This window comes from Phacochoerus africanus, chromosome 10 (assembly GCF_016906955.1).
Source record: "Phacochoerus africanus isolate WHEZ1 chromosome 10, ROS_Pafr_v1, whole genome shotgun sequence".
NCBI lineage: Eukaryota > Metazoa > Chordata > Mammalia > Artiodactyla > Suidae > Phacochoerus > Phacochoerus africanus.
This window is the reverse complement of record NC_062553.1, coordinates 71,963,890-71,989,307: the sequence shown is the minus strand read 5'-3', so window position 1 is coordinate 71,989,307 and position 25,418 is coordinate 71,963,890. Positions and strand designations below refer to the sequence as shown.

General features: G+C 43.0%; 1 protein-coding gene and 1 pseudogene across 2 annotated transcripts in view; one reads left to right on the top strand and one right to left on the bottom strand.

The window, feature by feature from the left end:
• Positions 1–25,418, bottom strand: part of SHROOM3 (shroom family member 3) — a 347,616-nt gene that overhangs the window by 318,735 nt on the left and 3,463 nt on the right. The gene's annotated exons all lie outside the window — the stretch shown is intronic.
• On the top strand, positions 22,093–22,894 carry LOC125138269 (40S ribosomal protein S3a-like; annotated as a pseudogene).

The following is a 25,418-nucleotide window of genomic DNA, read 5'->3' as shown; positions in this document are numbered from 1 at the left end:
CCTGATCCTTTGGCAAATTTCTCATTGTCCATAAAGCAAAAGCATGGTATAGGCTGAACTATATCCGACTGCTATTCATATGTTGAAGCCCTAACCCCAAACACCTCAGAATATAACCATATTTGGAAGTAGGACCTTTAAAGAGATGATTAAGTTAGAATGAGGTTGTTAGAATGAGTCCTAATCCAATATGACTGGTGCCTTTTAAGAAGAGGAAATTTGGACACAGACAGAGGCGTCAAGAATATGTGAGCACCCGCGCCGGCGCACACACACACACACACACACACACACACGACCACGTGAGGACACAGGCAGATGGCTGTCTGTAAACCAAGGGGAGAGGCCTCAGAAGAAACCACCTGCTAACACCTTGGTTTCAGATTTCAAGACTCCAGAACTGTAAGAAAAATGTCTGTTGTCAAGCCAACCATTCTGTGTGTGGTATTTTGTTAAGGCAGCCCAAGCAAACTAAGACCCAGCCTGTGGCGTAAAGACATAATATGGCTTTTAAAACTTTCAGTAGTATGAGACATAAAGGTCACAAGACAAGGGTGAAAATGTCTTGTCTTTGGTTTGGTTTCTTTGTGCATCTATGTCTCTATCAGGATCCCTAACTCTCCACTGTCTTTCCCTCTCTGGATGATTCTTTTCAGTTTTGTTTTTTTTTGTTTGTTTGTTTGCTGGGGAAGAAAGGGTTTTATGTGACCCCATCTTTCTCTTTTCTTTCCCCAAACTCTCTTCCAATTAACTAGGTACTAGTAACGATCCTTACTCTGTTAATCACTGTTTAAAGAGTTTATGTCTATTAACTCATTAAAACCCTACAAGGACTTCATAAATTACCACATTTTATCTCTGTTTTATACATGGGGAAATAGAGGGACAGAGAGGCTAAATGACCCGTCCAAGGCACATGGTTAGCGGGTGACAGAGCTCAAATTTGAGCCCCCAAATTCTGGCTCTAGAGCCAGGGCTCGTAATCACCATTCTGTGCTAGATTTCACGTAAAAGAGAAGGATGCCTGTGGATATATCCGTTCCTAAATACGCTCCTTTTACTGAATCAAAGACAATTGCAGAGAGCATTTTATATCTCAGTACCTCAGTTATAGTCACTTTGGAACTTACAGAGACCTCAACACTTTTCCTTGGGTAATTTTACAAAGTTGGTTTTTTTTGGCATAAAGACAATATACACATAATTCAGAAGAGTCAGGTCCACACAACTTCTAAATTCAAATGATAATGAGTTAGACGCATACCTCACTCTATTTTTTTCTTTTTTCTTTTTCTTTTTTTTAGTTTTTTTAATTACTCAAATGAATCTATCACATCTGTGGTTGTATAATGATCATCACAATCTAATTTCACAGGATTTCCATCCCACAGTCCATGCACATCCCCCCACCCCCCAAACTGTCTGCTCAGGAGACCTTAAGTTTTTCAGTCTGTGAGTCAGCATCTGTTCTGCAAAGAAGTTCTGTCTGTCCTTTTTTTCAGATTCCACATGTCAGTGAAATCATTTGATGTTGGTGTCTCATTGTCTGGCTGACTTCACGTAGCATGATAATTTCAAGGTCCGTCCACGTGGCTAAAAATGCAGGTATTTCATTCTTCTTAATGGCTGGAAGCATGCCTCACTCTTACAACAAACGTGTGAGTTACTCCTCCTTGATCCGCACAGGAACCTTGTGCATTCGAAGGCGAATGTATACATCCATTCTTTGCAGATGAGGACATCGAGGCCAGGAGGCACTGAGGACCAGCTAGACTGCAAGGCCATGAGCAGGACCCTGGGGTGTCCAAGCAGGGCCCCCAGCTCCTTTACACCACTCTTAATGCCGCTCAGAGGAGGCACGTAAGCTGCAAGACCAGTACCAGCATTTGTTCAATTATGGTGACAGCACTTTCGCCAAAGCTCCAAGAAGACGCAATGCAGTTAGAAGGAGGATTTGACGGTTTTCTGTGCCTTGGCCCAGACGCCATCATGACTCAGCATCAGTGAAAAAGGAAAGTGGATCGAGGCACCATATCTGGCTGCATGATTTTCCTCCATTGATTTTTTTTTTTTTTCCTCTCTCCGTCTACTGCTCCAACTTGATCCTGTTTAGTGAATGAGGCCTGACGGGCAAACCGAAGCCTGCATAAAAAGCTCCCTGCTGACGCGCTGTCACAGCCGCTCAACCTAGGCTCCCGGGAACTTGGGCAAGCGGAAGAATCCTTTGTCTTCAGACCATGACAAGAGTGGAAAAAAATCCCAACTATGTGGCTGTGTAGCATCATTCAAGCATGCCTTAATGGGGAAGGTCTAATGAGGAATGCAGCCTTTGAAAGATGGAGCTTTAAAAACTCCCAAAGCATTTTCACTGTACAATTCTACACCATTATCATTAATAGGATTCAAACTACAAACCAGAGATTATGTTACTATTTTACCCAGTTTTGATGGCCACAGATGCTTCTTTTCTTTACTGGTATGTTCAAAGAGATCTTGGCCTGTTATTATAATCAAATGTGCAGGAGAAAACATCCCTATTCTTCGTGGATTCTATGGGGGTAGCAGGGATAAGAGAATCAAAGAAAAGCCAAATTTAAACTACTGAATGAACCGCAGCTGCTCCAGGGCCCTTCCAATCCCCCCTCCCTCTCCTGCTGTTGACCTATTAATGGATTCCTGCTCTCGAGCTTAACTCAACTTTCAGAGGGGAGCTGGGCCTGAACCCAGTTTGAAACAGTTTTTGAAGGTACCCAGAGGTCCTTTCCAAACACAGTGCATGGGTTTCTGGCAGGTAAAATTCACTTATATTTTTTTTCCTCTATAATTTCTCCCAAAGGAGTTCAAGAGCATTCACCTCCAACTTTGTACTTCATGCACGATTAAAATGTTTCTGATTTAAAAAAAAAACAAAACAAACAAAGAGGGCTAAAATACTTCAACAGTATACGTGTGCTGGGAGCTCTGTATGGTATTTGAATTATATCTCAATAAAATTGTTAATTTTTTTAAAAGTATATGTGTAGCTAGGAAGGGAAAAGAATGGATAAACATGACTGAATACAGAATACTCCTGTTTTTAAAAGACATCACTAAGGAAGGGGATAATGGGAAGTTATTGCTTAATCAGTACAGGGGCAATTTAGATAAATGAAAAAGTTCTAGAGATGGATAGTGGTGATGGCTGCATAACAACACAAATGTACTTAATGCCACTGAATTATATACCTAAAAATTGGTTAAAATGGTAAACCAAATGTGTTGTATATTTTACCACAATAAAAAAAAAAAAGCCATTGCTGTTTTTAATTAACGAAAACCATTACTTAAGATTATGTGTTTGTCGTAGACACCTTGGAAAAAGAAATGAGAAGCAGAGGAAACTATAAATCACCTAAATCCCGCTATCTGAACACACTTTTTTTTTTTTTTTAGTCACACCCACAGCATGCAGAAGTTCCCAGGCCAGGGATTGAACCCAAGTCACAGCAGTGACAACAAGCCATGGCGGTGACAACACCGAATCCTTAAACTTTAGGCCACAAAGGACACAACCTGGACACAACCATTTTTAATACTTTTCTATATATATAGCCTCCCAAATTTTGTCAAAAATGTATAAGTAAATAAAACTGGAATTGGACTGGGTATACTATTTAGCAATCTGCTTCTCACTCAAAAAAATACATATATCTTTCTATGCTTAGATGATAGATAGATAGACAGACAGACAAACTGATTTACAGGTACAGTGGGCCTTTCACATCTGCAGGTTCAGCCTATCATCAGTCAGGGAGCTCCCCGTCAACCACTCTCTAGCCAATCCTTATCTGTAAGCCAGGAGGAGAGCTTTCACCAGAAACCACATCAGCCAGAAACTTGATCTTGGAACTGATCAAGTTCCAGGTTCTAGCCTCAAAGCATTGTGAGAAAATAGATTATTGTAGTTTAAGCCAACAAGTATTTTGTTATGGCCATCCAAGCCAAGACAAAAGGTACTCGAGAAATATCTGCACACCTATGTTCATAGCAGCATTATTCACAATAGCTAAAAGGTGGAAACAACCCACCTGTCCTTCAATACATGAGCAGATAAACTACAATGGAATATTACGCAGCCTTAAAAAGGAAGGAAACACTGCCACATGCTACAACATGGATGGCCTGTGAAGACATTAACGTCAAGTGAAATAAGCCACAGAACACAAACACTGTAGGATTCTAGTTATATAGCGAGAGGAATAAACCATTTAGAGCCCGAAAGTAGATTTCGGGCACAAGAAGAATGGCGAGCTGGCTAATGGGTAGAGTTTCAATTTGGGAACATAAAAAATTCTGGAACTGGATGGTGGTGATAGTTGCACAAGGTGAGTATACTTAATGCCACTGAAATATATACTTAAAATGGTAAATTCTGGGTTCTGTATATTTGGATCACGTTCAAAAAATTTTTGAACTCTGTGCTTGCTAAAAGAATTCAAATAATGCAGATATAAATGGAGTAAATGTATTTCACTATTGTTATGTACATCTTGAATTCATCTGGCTTTATTTTGGTGTTAGGAATGAAGTGGAGCCAGCTTTTATCTTTTCTGGTCACAATATTATTACTAAATAATCCTTCCCCTCCCACCCACCTCCACCCTATTGAATTTAAGTGTCACTTTCATCATAACCTAAAGTCTTATCTATGTAGTGGATCCATTTCTAAATTTTCTACTTTGTTCCATTGGCCAGTCAATTTGTTCCTGCCTCACACTTAAGGTATAATTTATACGAAGTAAAATGCACAGGACCTAAGGATGAAATTCAATGCATTTTGACAAATGCATACATCCAGATACCTCATACTGCTATTCAGATAGCAAACATTTCAATCACCCAGAATGATGCCTTGTGCCTCAGTCAATCCCCGACACTCACCCCCATCACAGAAGCAACAATTTTTCTGATTTCCTTCACCACTGATTCGCTTTGCCTGTTCTAAAACTTCATGTAATTGGAATAATCCAGTATGTACTCACTGCATTCTACCTTCTGTGACTCAGCACAGTGTTTCTGCAGTTGATCCATGTTGCTGCCTGTACCAGTAGTTTATTCCTTTTTATGAATGAGCTGTATTTCCTCCTGTGGATATGCCACAGTTTCGTTACCCATTCTCTATTGTCAGACATTTAGATTATTTTCAGCTTAGAGCTATTATGAATACAACTGCTACAAACGTTCCTGTACATAAGTCTCCTTATGAACAAGTATTTTCATTTTCCTTTGAGAACCACACTTTTAAATTACTTTAGTTTTATAATAAGCATTGAGATTTACTCTGGACATTCTTCACCCATCATTTTAAATTTTCTTTTCTAAAATGGGCTATTTTTCATTATTCTGCCAAAACATGTCTTTGGGAATTTTGGAATTAGATAGATTAATTTAAGAAAAACTAACATCTTAACGTCTTGATAACATTTAGTCTTCCCATTCCAAAACAAACATGTTACATTTTTCCATTTGGTCAGCTGTTCTTTTTTTTTTTTTTTTTTAAGTCCTCACCTAGGGCATATGGAACTTCCAGGGGCTAGGAGGTGAATCGGAGCTGCAGCTGCAGCCTACATCACAGCTTCAGCAGGAATCTGAGCCGCATCTGCCACACGCAGCAACACCAGATCCTTAACCCACTGAGTGAGGCCAGGGATCGAATGTTCATCCTCACGGATACTATGTTGGGTTTTTAACCAACTGAGCCACATCAGGAACTCATGAAATGTGGGTTCCATCCCTGGCTCTGCTCAGTGGCTGGGGGTAGGTGCCAATTTCAGTAGTAATAGGAAATCAAACTACCTACAAATTAGTTAGAAATGTGCAACACTTTTTGATACAAATGAAAACATTTTATTGAGTAACATAAAAGAAGACTTTATGTGCCTAAGGAGTTCTCTCATGGATACTAGTCAGATTCGTTTCTGCTGCACCACAATGGGAACTCCCTTTTCTAGTTCATCTATTACAAACTATTTTAAACATTTACTTTGTGGAAGATTTTTTTTCTCAGAAGAAAATGCAAGGAAAATTGTATTTTTCTAAAGCCTCACTGGAATGCTTTCCAATCCCGCTTTCATGGCCACATTCCCTTATAATCAGTGATTTGCCTACCAACAACTCCAACCCGGAACTCCTTTCTCTTGTGTCAATTACAAAACTTTAGAGAAGTCAACTGTCAATAGGAGAGAATAGGCAAGTGCAACTTAACACCAGTCAAGGATGAAAAAGACCGTAACAACAACAGCAACAACAGGGTTGTTATTGACTCGTTAGTCACACAAGTATCAATCATCTTTTTCCATAAAGAAGCAGCCACTACACATAAAGCAGCAGCCACCTACACAAACATCCTCTATAGATCCTTTGGTTTGGGGGTTTTTTTATTTTGTTATTAATCAATGAATTTATTACATTTATGTTTGTACAAGGATCATCACAATCCAATTCTATAAGATTTCCATCCCACACCCCCAGCACATCCCCCACCCCCCAACCTCTCTCCTTTGGAAACCATAAGTTTTTCAAAGTCTGTGAGTCAATATCTGCTCTGCAAAGAAGTTCATTGTATCCTTTTTTCAGATTCCATATGTAAGTGATAGCATTTGATGTTGGTGTCTCATTCTGACTTCACTTAGCATGATAATTTCTAGGTCCATCCATGTTGCTAAAAATGCCAGTATTTCGTTCTTTTTAATGGCTGAGTAATATTCCATTGTGTATAGGTACCACATCTTCTTGATCCACTCCTCTGTTGATGGGCATTTAGGTTGTTTCCATATCTCTTTTTTTTTTTTTCTGTCTTTTTGCCTTTTCTAGGGCTGCTTCCCTCGGCATATGGAGGTTCCCAGGCTAAGGGTCGAATCAGAGCTGTAGCTGCTGGCCTACACCAGAGCCACAGCAATGCAGGATCTGAGCCGAGTCTGTGACCCACACCACAGCTCACAGCAACGCTGGATCCTTAACCCACTGAATGAGGCCAGGGATTGAACCCACAACCTCATGGTTCGTAGTCGGATTTGTTAACCACTGCGCCACAACAGGATCTCCTGTTTCCGTGTCTTGGCTATTGAAAATTGTGCTGCAATGAACATTGGAGTACATGTGTCTGTTCGAGTCATGGTTTTCTCTGGATAGATGTCCAGGAGTGGGATTGCTGGATCAAATGGTAGTTCTATTTTTCTAGAGATCCTTTGGATCTGAGACCATTTTGATCAGCAGATACTGGAATGGAGGACACCAAGGGACTGGAGACACTGGAGAGACCCTTCTCCCTCTTCTCCCAAACGCCACAGGTCCCCAGGAGAAGTCAGGGTGGACAGCCAGAGTAGATACCAGGGGGCAGAGGGAGCAACCAGCATCATCAGGGTTCGAGAGGCTCCTGCTCACAGGTGGCCCATCCCCCTACATGGCTTCGAAAATTGTAAGGTGGCCCTTGTGAAACGCTGCCTCACCCCTCTGTCTGACACGCTTCTTTTCCCTCTTTGTAATCTAACCAGTTCAGCAGCTTACTCACCTGCACAACCTCTGAAGTGGGGAGACATCACTGATTTCCATTTCTCAATGAACAAAAATTTCTCAAACTTGAATCGCCAGCACCCCTGCTCTTCTGCAGTGTCAGTCTGTGTTCTGTTAAGATGTTAAATGCATTTCTGTCCTCGGACTCCACTGAAGAATGAAATCCTATCCTCAGCGAAGTAGCAAAAACTTCCCTAGTTTACATATCCTGCTTTCCCAGAACCCTGAAAGTTCATTTCTCAAAATATGGGCAGAATTAAATATAGAGATTCTAGACCCCGATATCTGACAAGGAAGGCACTCTTCCTTCAGAGAAGAGCTTAGGGTCCTCTAAATGTGCCATACTCGGTCTCATTTCTGAAGTGGTCTTATAAGCAACTTTTTAGATTATCCCGATTCCCTAACTAATTGGGCTCTACCGTGGATTTTTGGGTTTTGGTTTTTTTGGTTTTGTTTTGCTTTTTAGGGCCACACCCAGGCTAGAGGTCAAATTGGAGTTGCAGCTGCCGGCCTATGCCGCAGCCACAGCAATGCAGGATCAGAGCTGCCTCTGAGCAGGGCTAGGAATCGAAACCACATCCTCATGGATCCTAGTCAGGTTCATTTCCGAAGAACCACAAGGGGAACTCCCTGCCATGGTTTTTAGAGCTTCATTTTGGTTGTTCTCTTCTACCACTTTAAATTTAAGTTCATTAAATCACTATGAATGCTTACCCTGGTAATAGCTACTTTGTGATTCTTTTTTATTTTCTTTCCCTTTTTTAATTTTTCTTCTACTTTTTATTGCCAGAATAAAAGTGGGTTTTTTTCCCTTTACAATTCAATGATTTTTAATGGAAAATTGTGCATCCATCACTTTGATCTACTTTCAGAGCACTCAGTTCATCACTTCAAAAAGAAATTTTAGAGTTTCTCTCCATTTAGGGTTACTCTCCATTCCCATCCCTAGCCTTAGACAAGGGGATAATCCACTTTCTGTCTCTGTAGATCTGCCTCTTGGGGACATCTCACATGAATGGAATTACATAATATGTGCTTTATTGTGTCTGGCTACTTTTTTTTAAATCTCTTTTTCTTTTCTTTTTTTTTTTTTTTAGCTCATGGCAACGCCGGATTCTCAACCCACTGAGTAAGGCCAGGGATTGAACCCGCGTCCTCATGGATGCTAGGCAGATTCATTTCTGCTGAGCCATGACAGGAACTCCGTGTCTGTCTTCTTTAACTGAGAATCTATTAATTTCTGAGATTACTTTCTGTTGTAACATGTATCAACTGTTGTAACTGAAAATCTGTTAATTTCTGAGATGAATTCATGTTGTAACATGTATCAGGAATCAGGATTCAGTTCCTTTTTATTGCTAAATAGTAGTCTATCAGATGGCTATACCACGTTTTGTTTAACCAGTTGATAAGCATTGGGATTTTTTTCCACTTCATGCCTATTATGAACAATGCAGCTACAAACATCTGAGTGTGTCTTTGTATGGACATACATTTTCATTTCTCCTGGATGTCTTTTAGAAACATAATTGTTGGGTAATATGGTCACTCCATGTTTAACATTTGAAGAAACTGCCATCTGTTTTTCCAAAGTGGCTTCATCATTTTACATTCCCACTAGCAGTGTCTGGACAGGTTGATTTCTAACCTCCACGAAATGACAGCATAAATAGGACCAACTAAGGAACTTTTGACTGAAGAATGCATCCTTTCCCTTGCTTGAGAGGTGGGAGATTGAGAGATGCTTTTCTTCTATATACTTTCTGAATCTATTTTCTGTTCCTTAGGCTCCCTGGAGCGAGAATGGGCATGAATGTGCTCGGCAATCAACGTCATGAGGTTCAAATGGACACTGACTCGCCAAGATCTCCATTATTACGATGAAATGTTCCTCCCTATGCGCGTACGCCGTACGCACACTCACGCAGAAACACACAGGGTTTTTTTGTTTGTTTGTTTTGTTTTGTTGCCTTTTTGCCTTTTCTAGGGCTGCTCCCGTGGCCTATGGAAGTTCCCAGGCTAGGGGTCTAAGAGGACCTGTAGCCGCTGGCCTGCGCCAGAGCCACAGCAACACAGGATCCGAGCCACGTCTGCGACCTACACCACAGCTCAGGGCAACACTGGATCTTTAACCTGCTGAGCAAGGCCAGGGATAGAACCCACAACCTCATGGTTCCTAGTTGGATTTGTTAACCACCCTGCCACCACGGGAACTCCAACCACACAATTTTAAGAAAATGCTTATTTCCCACTAACACAAAGAAGTGAATACTTATCTTCCTTAGCTTCTCTTTTATTTTCACCTATTCATTTTGGCCACACCCATGGCATGTGGAAGTTCCAAGGCCAGGGATCAAACCCATGCCACAGCAGCAGCTCAAGCCACTGCAGTGACAATGCTGGATCCTCAACCTGCTGCTCCATAGGACAATTCCTTTTTTTTTTTTTAAGATTTTTTTCTTTATTTTATAAGCTAATTGTGTCGGGATTTAAAAATTTTTTTTTTGCCATTCCCCCCCCCAGCCGACTCCACCCCAGGCATGCAGCAGCTTGATGTGGGATCTCAGTTCCAAGACCAGAGATTGAACCCAGGCCACAGCAGTGAAAGCACCAAATCCTATCCACTACACCACCAGGGAATTCCCATCTTCTCTCTCTCTCTCTTTTTTAATAGAAAATATGCTTATTGCTCTATTACTTAGAGTTCAGACTGCTATAAAAGTGCTTTTTCTGGAGGAAGGAACAATGCCTTTTGCATTATTATATTCAAATAGAAACACAATAAAGAGAAGACCAGTTTCTCTGGAGTTGCCAGTTTCATATAGCTGACAACATGGATTATATCACATAAAATGTATCCATTATCCTATCCATTCAAGATAAAGTTGAAGTTTAAGAGAGACTAATGGCCGTCACATGAACCTACTGTGTGTCAGTCTTCAGTGAAGTCAAGCAAAAAACAAGGAAATTGGGAAGAGACAACATAGGGAGTCAAAGAATTCATACTGTGGGGAAATGGCTCCACAAGAAAAGAAGCTTCTTGTATGGAATTTGGCAGTGGCACCAGTTATACCAGCAAACTACATTTCAGTGTTGAAAAGTTATTCTGTTATTTGGGGGTTGAGATAGAGTATGTTCTATTTCATTGCTTGCTTAGGTGCCAAACTTCACACCACTGCCAGGTTATACTGTCAAATATCTTAGACTAAAAAATAGTACAGGAATTCCCATCGTGACGCAGCGGAAATGAATCCAACTAGGAACCATGGGTTGTGAGTTCAATCCCTGGCCTCGCTCAGTGAGTTAAGGATCCAGCGTTGCCCTGAGCTGTGGTGTAGGTCGCAGATGCAGCTTGGATCCCACGTTGCTGTGGTTGTGGGCTCTGATTTGACCCCCAGCCTGGGAAACTCCATATGCCGGGGGTGCGGCCCTAAAAAAGACAAACGACGAAAAAAAAATAGTATGTTGTTTACTTTTCTTCACATTTTATGTTTACAGAATGAATTGAGAAATAAAAAGAACATAAAATTCTAGAAAAGAAACTATGCTCTGAGAGCCCTCCCCACACCAGATATAATTTTCTCTGTTCTGCTCAGGGGGCCACATTTTCCTTAACCATTAACTTACAGAACCTATGGAATAAAGGAACCTATGGAACACAAGAGAGACTGGATCTGCCTCTCAGAGGGGAGGGGAAAGTCTCATGGTGCTTGACTGATACAGAAAAATGAAGCAAGGATAAAAACAATGAGGCTCAACAAAGCATTTGATGGAGGGAAAAAAAACAGAAAGGCAGGCCCATCACTGAGAGGGTAGAGGATGAAAGAGAGAATTACAAAACATCATACCTAAGAATAAATTTCTCCTTTTCTGGGAGTTCCCGTCGTGGCGCAGTGGTTAACGAATCCGACTAGGAGCCATGAGGTTGCGGGTTCGGTCCCTGCCCTTGCTCAGTGGGTTAACGATCCGGCATTGCCATGAGCTGTGGTGTGGGTTGCAGACGCGGCTCGGATCCAGCGTTGCTGTGGCTCTGGCGTAGGCCGGTGGCTACAGCTCCGATTCAACCCCTAGCCTGGGAACCTCCATATGCCGCAGGAGAGGCCCAAGAAATAGCAACAACAACAAGAGACAAAAGACAAAAACACAAAAGATAAATTTCTCCTTTTCTTAGTATCCAAGGACATGCAAGGTCTAAGAAACTATGGGATTCCTCCTGCTTGAATTCCAGAGCAGAGTGGAAAGACCATAGGCTTTGGGAACAGATCTACATTAGATTTTTTTTCTTCTTTTTTAGGGCGGCACCTGTGGCAGATGGAAGTTCTTGGGCCAGGGGTTGAATCAGAGTTGCAGCTACCAGCCTACCCCACAGCCACTGCAACACCAGATCCTTAGCCCACTGAGTGAGTCCAAAGATCAAACCCACATTCTCACGGACACTGTGTCGGGTTCTTAACCTGCTGAGCCATGACGGCAACTTCTACATTAGATCTTAGGTTCTGGCTTTCACTCAGTAAGCATTCTCTACTTGGTGGTTATCTGGGTTTGGGTTTCCCCGAAGCAGACTCTGAGACAAGAATCAAAAGCAAGGAGTTTCTCTGGGAAGTAAAGAAAACTGAAAGGAAAGTGGGCAAAAGAAGCAGGAAAAGGAAGACAGACGCATTATCAAGGCAGCTATAAGGGGTGCATAAGGCAATTCGCAGGCTAGGGGTCAAATTGGAGCTGCAGGAGCTCGTGGGCTTAGCCCACCCAAAGGATGAAAGGGCTAGGCTGTCCATCTTCTGACTCCCCTCGGTCATGGGTTGAGGGTCACTCCCAGAGTCATTAACCAAAGGGGAGGCAAAATAAAGTCCCTAAGCAAAAAAAAAAAAAAAAAAAAAAGGTGATGCTGACAATTGTACCAGAAGTCTAATCTTTTTGCAGAGCAGTGAAAGGTGTGTAACGGCAGCTAGATCAGTTTCAAGTGATATAAAAAGAAACAGGGATGGGAGCTCCCACTGTGGCTCAGTGGTAACGAACCTGACTAGTATCCATGAGGACATGGGTTTGACCCCTGGCCTTGCTCAGTGCATTAAGGATATCATGTTGCCATGAGCTGGGGTGTAGGTGGCATACATGGCTCAGATCCCTGCATTGCTATGGCTGTGGCATAGGCCAGCAGCTGCAGCTCTAATTTGACCCCTAGCCTGGGAATTTCCTTATGCCACATATGCAGCTGAAAAGGAAAAAGAGAGAGAGAGAAAGAAACAGGCAATATATTTCATCTTTTGGGTGCAAGAATCTTGTTTGCTGTTGTTTCTCCAATTCTGTCATTCAATAAATATAAAGTTTAAATAATGTGCTACCGAATGTATGAAATAATTTAGCTTTACATCCTGACTCCATCTTTTGTGAAAAATCTCTTTTCTCATATACAAAACCAAATCTCATTCTGTGAAATAATAAATGAAAGAATCTAACATAGTGCCAGACCCACAGCCAGAACTGACTAAGTATAAATATTGATATTATGTATCCATGTCCTCCCTTCTTTAGTTTGCTTCCCTGACAGGGAGAAAAGTTGGCTATAGCCCTTGATGGTGCCACATTCAGAAATCTGCAATAAGTCTTGGCTCACTGGAAGGGCCCACCCCAACGGCTGCTTCTTAAAGGTTAAATGCATTAACTTGCATATGTAGTGGAAGCTGTGATAGCAATTGTTTAAGAGAAAGCCCAACCTCTTATTTATTTATTTATTTGTCTTTTGTCCTTTTAGGGCCACACCCACGGCGTTTGGAGGTTCCTAGGCTAGGGATCCAATTGGAGCTACAGCTGCCGGCCTACACCACAGCCACAGCCACAGCAGATCCAAGCCTCATCTACCTACACCACAGCTCACAGCAGCACTGGATCCTTAACCCACTGAGCAAGGCCAGGGATCAAACTTGCAACCTCATGGTTCCTAGCCAGATTCGTTTCCGCTGTGCCACGACAGGAACTCCCCAACCGCTTATTTAATTGTAAGTTTTAAGCCAAGAGCACCCACTAGGCAACTATGAATGCAATCCTGAAGAACAAGACTAATTCTTTTAACCTGCCTGCAGTTTATACTGAGGTCAGTGGCTCCTTTTTTGACCTTTTTTTTTTTTTTTGATCTGCAGTTCATCAGTAATTACTCCAAAGTGAAAATATGAAAAAAATCAAAAATAACAACTTATTTTCTGCCTTTGCATCCCACAAGTCTAGTCCTTCTCCTCTTTTAATGCTTTATCTCAACACCCAACATATGTATTTATTTCCAGAACCCAGCCAGGTCCCAGGTCTGAATTCCAGCAGCTCATTTCCTAGTTTCCATGAGACAAGACCTGAAAAATGTGAACTTCTCAGAAGACTGCACACACAAGATGAGAAAATCTTAAATTATACCCATACAACTTCCTCCATTAAAAATTTTAACTTTTAGGAGTTCCGTCGTGGTGCAGTGGAAATGAATCCAACTACAAACCATGAGGTTGCGGGTTCAACCCCTGGCCTCGCTCAGTGGGTTACACATCCCGTGTTACTGTGAGCTGTGGTGTAGGTCGAAGATGTGACTCAGATCTGGCGTGCTGTGGCTGTGGCTTAGGCTGGCAGCTGTAGCTCTGATTCTCCCCCTAGCCTGGGAACCTCCAAATGCTTCAGGTGCAGCCCTAAAAAGCAAAAAAAAAAAAAAAAAAAAAAAATTAACTTTTAAAACAACTTGTGGTTACCAAAGGGGACGGTTGGGATTAACAGATACACACTATTATATATGAAATAGATAAACAAGGATCTACTGTATAGCACAGGGAACTATATTCAACATCTTGCAATAATATCTTGTTTATATATGCATAAAAAACAGTTTGCTGTACATCCGAAACATTATAAATAAACTATGCTTCATTTAAAAAAGTTTTTTTTAACTTTTCAAAGGAGAAGAATAAGACAACTCCAGAAAGGCTATCTTTCTTCTTACCTTCTAGCAAATGTGTGGCTCAGGATATAATTTAACACCCAAAGTACTAGGTACCTGGTCCAACTAAACCTGAAGAATGCTTACTCCACTTAAATGGCCTGTGTTTTGAGATCTTTTTACAATGTTTGAGATCTCAGAATCCGAGAATCTGTCTGAACCAGGTTTCCAGGTGCCAAGACTGGGTGAGGGATGAGGCCAGCTAAACCAGGACCCTACCGGGTGGCAGTGGCTCTGAGGGTAACCACTGTATGTGGAGGTCTCAGGATTATGCCAAGTAGAGGCTCTGTTAGGAGACCCAGAAACCACGCCTTTCAGGGAAGGTAGGTGCAAGTCATGGGACCAGAGCTGATAGGTTTTTTTGTTTTTTTTTTGTTGTTGTTGTTGTTTTTTGTCTTTTGTTGTTGTTGTTGTTGCTATTTCTTGGGCCGCTCCCGCGGCATATGGAGGTTCCCAGGCTAGGGGTCCAATTGGAGCTGTAGCCACCGGCCTACGCCAGAGCCACATCAATACAGGATCCGAGCTGCGTCTGCAACCTACACCACAGCTCACGGCAACGCCGGATCGTTAACCCACTGAGCAAGGGCAGGGACCGAACCCGCAACCTCATGGTTCCTAGTCGGATTCGTTAACCACTGCGCCACGACGGGAACTCCTTTTTTTTTTTTTTTTTCCAGAGCTGATAGTTGAATGCACGTATTGTCAGCTAAGCAGTAGACAAGCTGCGAGAGCTGAGTGGATGTACTATGCTGTGACAAGCAACAGCTAGAAACGAACAAACTAAATGAGACCAAGTTTGGTACGTGGACATTCCTTCTTGAAAGACCATCTGTTGTGTTACTGAGCACATAACAAGGTCTCTTCACCAAGCTGGGCCGGGGGAGCCATGAACTTGAAGTCTCCAGAAAAAGCAATGCTCTATCAGTTTGAAGCTCAAGTCTGATTGTGACTCAAACATAGGCTTTGATCACTGACCTTACCTGGGGTCAAACTGGGTGATTTTTCCTCCACTGCTGTTCACTCTTTGCAGCCTCTCCTTCTTCACTTTCCCTTTCAGTGTGATATTTTATTCTCTATAATTCTGAAAAGCTCAGTGGGCTAAATAATGCAGTGAGTTAGTTTCCTATCGCTGCTGTAACAAATGACCATAGACTTGGGGGTTCAAACAATGGAAATTTATCATCTGACAGCACTGGAGGTCAGAGTCCAAAATGGATTTTACTGGACTGATAGATGCCTATGATTTCGGCAGAGTTATATTCCTTTTGGAAGCTCCAGAGGGACATTGTTGTCTTGCCCGCTCTGGCTTCTCAGGGTCACCTGCATTCCCTGACTTTTTTTTTTTTGTCTTTTTACCTTTTTCTAGGGCCGCTCCCATGGCAAATGGAGTTCCCAGGCTAGGGGTCTAATCGGAGCTGAAGCCACCGGTCTACACCAGAGCCATAGCAACGTGGGATCCAAGCCGAGTCTGCGACTTATACCACAGCTCATGGCAACGCCGGATCCTTAACCCACTGAGTGAGGCCAGGGATCGAACCCGCAACCTCATGGTTCCTAGTCGGATTCATCAACCACTGCGCCACGACGGGAACTCCCTGCATTCCTTGACTTGTGCCCTACATCATTCTGACCTCTGCTTCCATCTCACTCCTTCCTGACACGTCTGATCCCTGTATTAACTGGATCCAGCCCCTGTTAGCTTTAACCTGTTTAGTGTTCATTTCATCAATTAGTGTTTCTCCTTGGGTAATGGGTCTGATTTGAGGGTTAAGGTTTTACCATGGCTTAAGCATGTGATGGAGCGTATCCGGCCCAAGAAGTAAGCCCTAGGGTTTAGGCTGCTGGGGAGGGGCCAGTTTAGGGCAATTGAGGAGAGGAGGGCAGGAGAGAAAAACAAAGGGTCAAGAGGATGACTGGGCATGGAGCTGGAAACACAGGAGCTCAGCTGAAAAATCACACAGAGAGGTGAACTGAGACCAAGGTTAGAATCTGGCAAAAATAGGAGCTCCCATCGTGGCTCAGTGGTTAATGAAACTGACTAGCATCCATGAGGATGTGGTTTCGATCCCTGGCCTCGCTCAGTGGGTTAAGGAAGGTCCGTGTGGCTGTGAGCTGTGCTGTAGGTGGCAGACGCGGCTCGGATCTGGCGTTGCTGTGGCTGTGGTATAGGCCGGCAGCAACAGCTCGATTAGACCCCTGGCCTGGGAATCTCCATATGCAGTGGGTGCAGCCCTAAAAAGAAAAAAGAACCTGGCAGAAGTAAAACAGCAGAAAAACAGGGCTTGGGAAGTTTCAGGGAATCCAATTTAATTCTTTTTTTTTTCTTTTTGCCTTTTTTAGGGCCGCACCCACAGCATATGGAGGTTACCAGGCTAAGGGTCTAATCGGAGCTGTAGCCACAGGCCTACGCCACAGCCACAGCAACACGGGATCCGAGCCGCGTCTTCGACCTACACCGCAGCTCACAGCAACGCCAGATCCTTAACCCACTGAGCAAGGCCAGGGATCGAACCCACAACCTCATGGTTCCTAGTCAGATTCGTTAACCACTGCACCATGATGGGAACTCCCCAATTTAATTCTTAAGGTTGACATTTCAGGCACACTCCTCATTTCACCGCACAAGTGACCTTCAAGATGCCATTGAGCTGTCTGACTTTCCCACAGTTCACACAGCCCACTTCTTCCCCCAGTTCCTCATCAGACGGGGCAAAGCAGACTGGAGTATTCTTTGGAAGTATTCTTTGGGGGTATTCTTTGGAACTATACAAGGACAACACAGTAACTTTAAAAGGTACTTCTCAGGCTTAAAGTTTAAAAAGTCTTTGGAGTTCCCGTCGTGGCACAGTGGTTAACGAATCCAACTAGGAACCATGAGGTTTTGGGTTCCATCCCTGGCCTCACTCAGTGGGTTAAGGATCCAGTGTTGCCGTAAGCTGTGGTGTGGGTCACAGACGCAGCTCGGATCCCATGTTGCTGTGGCTGTGGCGTAGGCTGGTGGCTACAGCTCTGATTAGACCCCTAGCCTGGGAGTCTCCATGTGCCAAGGGTGTGGCCCTGGGAAAAGATTAAAAAAAAAAGTTTAAAAAGTCTTGGATCAGGCTCTAGCCACTTTTATGACTCCAGTTTCTTAAACTGGAATCTATAAAGTGGGAATAATAATTGCACCTGTACCTCACAGAGTTTTGTGAAGCCTGTGTGAGCCAGTGTGCCAATTACATGCTAGACCTCAGGAACGTGAGTCATCCTGCTATGACAAAAGCAACCCCAGGAAATCTTATTGTTTTCAAGTGAAAAATAAACCAACAAATCAACAGTTATGGGGTGGAGGGGGAGAACGGTCTCCCAACTCATCAGAAAGAATATTCACTGCATCACTTAAATCACAATGAATTTTGAGAATTGTCTTCTGGAAGGCCATGGCCCATTGCAGACCCGGCCAGTTAATAAATGGTAGAAATGAAAGTTATTTGTTTTCACTCTAAGTCCTATAGTGTCTGGGATATATATTTTGGACAGGCTTACCTAAAATGAAAGGGAAAAAGATAACATAGAAATTACGACCCTATGGAATACATATCATGGCTCAGTGGTAACAAACCTGACTAGAATCCTTGAGGGTGCTGGTTGGATTCCTGGCCTTGCTCAGTAGGTTAAGGATGTGGTGTTGCCGTGAGCTTCGGTGTAGGTCACAGAGGTGGCTCAGATCCTGCATAGCTGTGGCCGTGGTGTAGGCCAGCAACTGCAGCTCCAGATTGACTCCTAGCCTGGGGACCTCCATATGCCAGGGGTGCAGACCTAAAAAGAAAAGAACAGAACTGCAACCCTAAATCAATACAGACAAAACAAAGACATTGAAAAATAAAGACGTTATTTAGCTAGATCATTTGAATCTCTAAGGTAAAATGCAGTTTGAGATGAAGAAGAATAAAATGAATAAATGGCATGAATGGCTGGGGAATGAAAAAATGCAGTTGACTTAAGAGTTAATTCAGGCTCAGATCCCCGGGCAGCAAGTTCTGCACATCAGTCAAGTTAGAAATGCCTCCTCTGAAGGCAGGAAAGATCGTCACTTCCATTCTACAGATGGATATACAAGTTTTCTTTTGTGGGGATAGTCATTAGACTAGAGAACGAAACTGCTTAGACTTAGCCGAGTCACTGAAAGGCCGGAAAGTCACAGCATAAGAGACGGATGGATGCCTGAGACAGACCAAGTGGGAGAACAGAGAGTCTGCAGCTCTTGGGATCACAGTGTTCACTGTTCGAAAGTACATCAAAGGGAGAGACTGGAAGATTCTGTCTGCGGGTTAGTTAAAAGCCAGGATGTCTCTTGGGGTTTTGTCTTTTTCAAAGATTGATAGAAAGTCTCTCACAGTGTGTCTCCAATCACATTGTGGGTTCACTACAATGAGACAAATATTTCTTAAGTTGTATTCCCTGCAGTGGAGGCAGTGACTTAGGCATCTATTAGCTGGAAAAGAAAGTGAGTTCTTACTGATGCTAAAAGCCATCTGGCACACTGTCTCAGCATGCTACATAAATAAAAGTTATTTCCAACAACATTGATAGCATTGCAAGCTTAGTTTTTGTCTAAAAACACATAGCACTTTAAGTTAGGATGGTTTTTTAAAGGTTAAATTAAAAACAGGAATTTCCTTTATTTCTCAATCAATACAATTCAACAGACAGTTACCAAACATTTTATATATTCAAGACATCAACAAATTGAGAGTCAAACTTAACCTACTTACTAGTTAATTTATTAAAATTAAAATTAATTTTAAAAAATGTGTTTTCTTTCTGGCTGCACAGCACACAGAAGTTCCCAGGCCAGGGCTCAAACCCATGCCATAGCAGCAACCCAAGCCACAGCAGTGGCAGCACCAGATCATTCACCTGCTGTACCACCAGGGAACTCCTACATTAATTTTTTAAGCAGGGATTTTTGTTTTTGTTTTTTTGTTTTTTAGGGCCACACCTGTGGCATATGGAGGTTCCCAGGCTAGGGGTAGAATCGGAGCTACAGCTGCTGGCCACAGCCACAGCAACGCCAGATCCCAGCCGCATCTGTGATCTACACCAACAGCTCACGGCAACACCAGCTGCTTAACCCACCAAGCAAGGCCAGGTATCGAATCCGCAACCTCTTGGTTCCTAGTCGGATTTGTTACTGTTGCACCATGACAGGAACTCCTAAGCAGGGTTTTCTAGTATCATAATTGCACACTGCCCTCGGCATCTTTCTAACAAAGACTTTAAAGAACTCCTATTTAATGTTCGTTTGTCTTCCTTCACTAATACATTTTCATTTTCATCAGTTATGCATTGCGGATAAGAGAAAAAAAAGAAGAAAGGAAAGGAGGGAGGAAAGGTTCTTAGCTTCCAGAAGTTAACAGACTAACAGGGAGCTAGGAAAAGTATAAATGGCCCATCCAGAAAGCAATTATTCTCTCACTAGCTGAGCTTTACACACACACACACACACACACACACACACACACACACAACTTGTTTGCTATGGCAGAAAACATCTTGGCAAATAGATGAGCGTCATTGTGTCTCAGATTTCTCTCTGTGTAATGAAGTCAGATTAGATAATTGCTGAGTCTTTATAGCGCTAACATCCTTTACGTCATTCAACATTTATTGAGCATTTATTGTGTGAGAAATGAGAAGTATTTTGCTAGGAGAAGCAGGTTGGACAGCCTGAATAAAACTCATTTGGCTTTAAAGTGATTACAATTTAACGGATTTAATGGTCAAATGCAAACACCTACTCGCACTGGAAGACGGCATGAATAAAAGGTGCTGGGGACACGAGAGGAAGGAAGACTTGATGCAAACACAGGACAGAGGGGGACGGAATAGTAGGGGACCAAACAAAGCAGTTTAAGGACAGCAGAGACGTGAGGCTACCCTGGTATGAAGGGCACAGGCTGTTAAAGGAAAGAGCAAGAAAGGCAGGGAGAAGACTTCCCTGGTGGCTCAGTGGATTAAGGACCCAGCGTTGTCACTGCTGTAACTTGGGCTGCAGCTGTGGCTCAGGTTTGATCCCTGGCCCAGAAACTTCTGCTTTCCATGGGCATAGCCAAAACAAAACAAAACAAAACCAACCAAACAAGAAACAACAACAACAAAAAAGGAGAGAGCCTCAGAAAGAACTGGCTGTTTCATTTTATTTTATTCTTTTTGGCCACGCCCATGGCATGTAGAAGTTCCCAGGCCAGGGATTTAACCTGTGCCACAGCAGCAACCAGAGCCACAGCAGTGACAATGCCAGATCATTATCCCACTAAGCCACAAGGGAATTCTCAGAACTGGCTATTTTAAAGGGTCAATAGTAGGCTGATCTAGCTTGGTTCTTGGAAGGAGATGAAAAAGATGATTTCGGGATGAACTCATTCAACCAGCTCAAGGTTTTAGGAAACTTCCCAAAAGTAAATTTCACATTGAACTCAGAAACCATGGCTCATCAGCTCATAAAATAATCTTTGTTTCAGTGCAGAAGAAATGGGCCAAGAGAGAGTGTATGGCTGATGTTGGTACGTTGAAACCAAGGATCACTAAGAAAGCCAGAAGGTTAGAAACTGCTCCATGTGGACAGATGGAAATAGAAAATCCAGAGGTGAGGAAATGCCATCATGGTCATCCAGACAATCTAAGTATGTTCCAAATGAGTCATTTCCTCATCTATGGACTGTTTCTATCTTCAAGGCATCTCACAATGCAGTAAGGCAGTACATTTCATCTTGAGATGGCAGGTTGATGGGGAGCTTTGGATGATTCTCTTGAGAGGAAGAGTTATGAAGAGGACTCAGGGATTAGCTCATATCATGGAGGCTAGAAGAACCCAGTGAAAGAATCCATTCTAAAATCTGAGTGGTGTCAGCCAGCAAGAAGTCAGGACACGTGTGTTTGAGGTTAACCTCTGATGTGCCCTAGCAGACCCACCTGCTTATAGATAAAGAATGGAAAGTTGGGGCTGGGATGGGGCAGTGAGCCAAGTCTTGGTAGGGAAGGCTGTGATTTGGATTGACGGGAAGAGGATGATGGTGTTATGGGTGGTAGAAGCAGTTTCAGAGAGGGAGGGGTAACGGTGTGAAAGTTGGAACCAGCAGGATTTATACATGAGATGGCACAAAACAGAGTCCAGCCAGGCCAAAGATACCTCTGGGGGGAGCGGCAGGTAGGAACCAGGAATACGTGCTCTGAGTGTCAATGACGTAAGTACCGTAAGAGACAACGGCTTACCTTCAATTCTGAAGCCCAGGATTTTTCCTTTTTAACACACACAAATTTAAAACATACATAGCAAAGGATTAATCCCATATTTTACCCAGATAATAGCTCCAGAATCTAGACAGAATCAAATATTTGGTAGGTGAGGGTAATAGGGTGGCAGAGTGTGCCAAGTAGGTGGACTCTGGAGAATCAAGATGTCTGGATTCAAAACCCAACGCTAGCACTTCCTACTGGCTATGAGAGCTTCTGAAAGCTACCCAAACTCTGGGTCTTGGTTTCTCAAGTATAAAACTGGCATAAACCCTTTTGGCTCCCTGAGCAGCACCATGGAGATTGGCAAGAATAAGCAGCTTACAAAAGGTGGCCAAAAGGGAGCCAAGAAGAAAGTGGTTGACCCACGTTCTAAGAAAGATTGGTATGAGGTGAAGCACCTGCTATGTTCAACGTAAGAAATACCAGGAAAACACTAGTCACAAGAGGTCAAAGAATCAAAACTGCACCTGACGGCCTCAAGAGTCATGTTTTTGAAGTGATGGGACGCATCGCATTCATTGCTGATGTGCAGAATGATGAAGTTGCATTTGAAAATTCAAGCTAATTACTGAAGATGCTCAAAGCAAAAACTGCCTAATTTCCACGGCACAGTTCATAGCCATGACAAAATGTGCTCCCTGGCCAAAAATGGCAGACCATGATTGAAGCTCTTGTTGATGTCAAGACTAATGATGGTTATTTGCTTTGTCTATTCTGTGAGGGCTTTCCTAAAAAAATTCAACAATCAAATTCAAAAGATGTCTTATGCCCAAACAGAAACAGATCCTCCAAAGCTGAAAAAAAGATGGTGGAAATCCTGATCCAAGAGGAGGTGCACACAAACGACTTGAAAGAGGTGGTCATTAAATTGATACCAGACAACATTAGAAAAGACATAGAAAAGGCTTGCCAATCTATTTATCCTCTGCATGATGTCTTTATTAGAGAAGAAAAAATGCTAAAGACCACCAGGTTTGATTTGGGAAAACTCGCGGAGCAACATGGTGAAGTTCTGGAAGAGCTACTGGGGATGAGACAGGTGTTCAAGTCGAGCAAGCTGATGGATATAAGCCACCAGTCCAAGAATCTGTTTAAAATTCAGACTTTTGGAGTTCCCTGGTGGTACAGGAGGTTAAGGATCCAGCATTGTCACTGCAGTGGCTCAGGTCACTGCTGCTGCTGTGGAGGTTCTGATCCCTGGCCTGGGAACTTCTATATGCCATGGGCACAGCCAAAAAAAATCAGACCTTTAATGGTGACAAGAGATCTCATTTGTGATTTTAAAAACCTGACAATCATAATATCACCTTCCATGGAGTTGTGGAAATTAAAATGTGATGTTAAAAACCTGACAATAATAATATTACCTTCATCATGGAGCTGTGGAAATTAAAAAGAGAACACGCGTGGATCTCTTAGAATAGAGCTTGGTACATAGAAAGCACTTCGCAAGTGCCAGCATTTACTGCTGGTTGTTACTGGTTGTTGTTGCTTCTTGTTGGTGTAGCTGTTACCTGATTTATGAATCCTAAGGGCAGGTGTATCCCAACTGCAGGTGGAACTGCTTTCCTCAGCCACAAAACACATCTGAGTCATAATAAAATCATGCTGCCAACTTCCTGAACTATTGAATTACGATCCCTATTTTTTTTTTTAAGTTACCCTTTCTTTTTGAAGTTCGTAGATTACAGAGGCTGTTTCCTCCACTCCACCTTTCCTTTTCAAAGACATCAAATCCCAAAGAAGGCAATTTGGAAAGGATTTCTTTTATTGCCACCCTTTTATACTCCTTTTCCCCATTCATTCTCCTGCCTCATTTGTACCTAAAGAAAAACGATACTTCATTCATGGTATTGTCATCTATACCTGGCAGCTTAAACTGCTTTGTATAAGTGTACGTGCCTTTCAAATGTAAGGCTCAATGTGTGCCATCCCTTTGCTTCATTTACAATGGGAGTCACCCTACATTAGGGGAATAGTGACCTTTGGGCTAGCAGCATATGAGCTAAGGTGCACTTGTTTCATCATCTTAGAAAGAAGATCTGGGATACACACAACCAGCAACTAAAGTTTACTTTTGTCTCATCCCTGGGACTATCTTAATTATGCGGATGTTCATCCTTGTTCAAATGCCCCGTGGGTTGACAGAATGATGCCTTCTCCCCTTCCCCAAAGACATCCACATTCTAATCCCTGGAACCTGTGAATACTTTAGATGACGTGGCAAAGGGGAATCAAGGTTGCGGAGAGACTTAAGGTCATTACTCAACTGATCTTAAAATCGGGATATTATCCCAGTAAACCCCCAGCATCGGAAGAGGGAGGCAGAAGTCAGAGAGCTGAATAATGCAGTGCGAGAGGGACTCAACCTGCCATTGGTGGTTTCGAAGACAGAGGAAGCCAGGACCATGAGCCAGGGAAGGCAGACAGCCTTTAGAAGACGGAAAGGGCAGGGAAAGGGCAGGGAAAGTGCTTCTCCCTGACAGCCTCCAAAAGGAACACAGCCTTGCTGACAGCTGGATGTGAGGCCAGTGAGACCTGTGTTAGACTTCTGACCTACAGAACTATAAGAAGCTTGTGTTGGGAGTTCCCCTCGTGGCACAGCAGAAACGATGCCGCCTAGGAACCATGAGGTGGTAGGTTCGATCCCTGGCCTCACTCAGTGGGTTAAGGATCTGGCATTGCCATGAGCTGTGGTATAGGTTGCAGATGAGGCTCAGATCCTGCATTGTTGTGGCTGTGGTGTAGGCCAGGGGCTACAGCTCCAATTAGAACCGTAGTCTGAGAACCTCCATGTGCAAGGTGCGGCCCTAAAAAGCAAAAAAAAAAGGGAAGTTTGTTTTGTTTAAGCCACTAGGTTTGTGGTCCTTTTGACAGGAGCCAGGGGCAACGGATACGTGGTCCATCTCAGGAGATCTTCCTGGCATCTCATCTCATAGGACCCTGCTTCTCTTCTGACACTGCCCCTTTTTCTGTTTTTTTCTCTGCTTATTCATTCAATAGAAGTTATCGAGCACCTATTCTGTGCCAGGCACTCTGCTGGGTCTTGGAAATGCAAGATAAATAACACAGAACCTGTGCCTTTTCATTTACTCAACAAATATTTGTGTACCCAGGCTCTGAGTTAGCTGAGGTAGAGATGAAAATAATCCTAGCCTTTCAAGAGGCTCTTAGACTGCTTAGAAGACAGTCAACATAAAAAAATCATGATTCTATGTGATAAATGTGGGTTACATGAGTATTGAAGACAGACCAGGAGTTCCCATTGTGGCTCAGTGGGTTAAGAACCCTATATAGTGACGGTGAGGAAGTGAGTTTGATCCCTGCCCTCACTCAGTGGGTTAAGGATCTGGCGTTGCCATGAGCCATGGTGTAGGTCAAAGATGCAGTTCCGGTCTGGTGTTGCTACGGCTGTGGTGTAGGCCGGCAGCTGCAGCTCAAATTCAAACCCTAGCCTTGGAACTTCCATGTGCAGCAGGTGTGGCTGTAAAGAGAAAAAAAAGAATAAGCTAGGCCACCTAACCCAGCTTGATGAAGTCAGGAAAACTTCAGCGAGAAGAAGAAATAGAGCTTGGATGAATATGAGTTTTCCAGACAGACGGGATGAGGGGAGAGATTC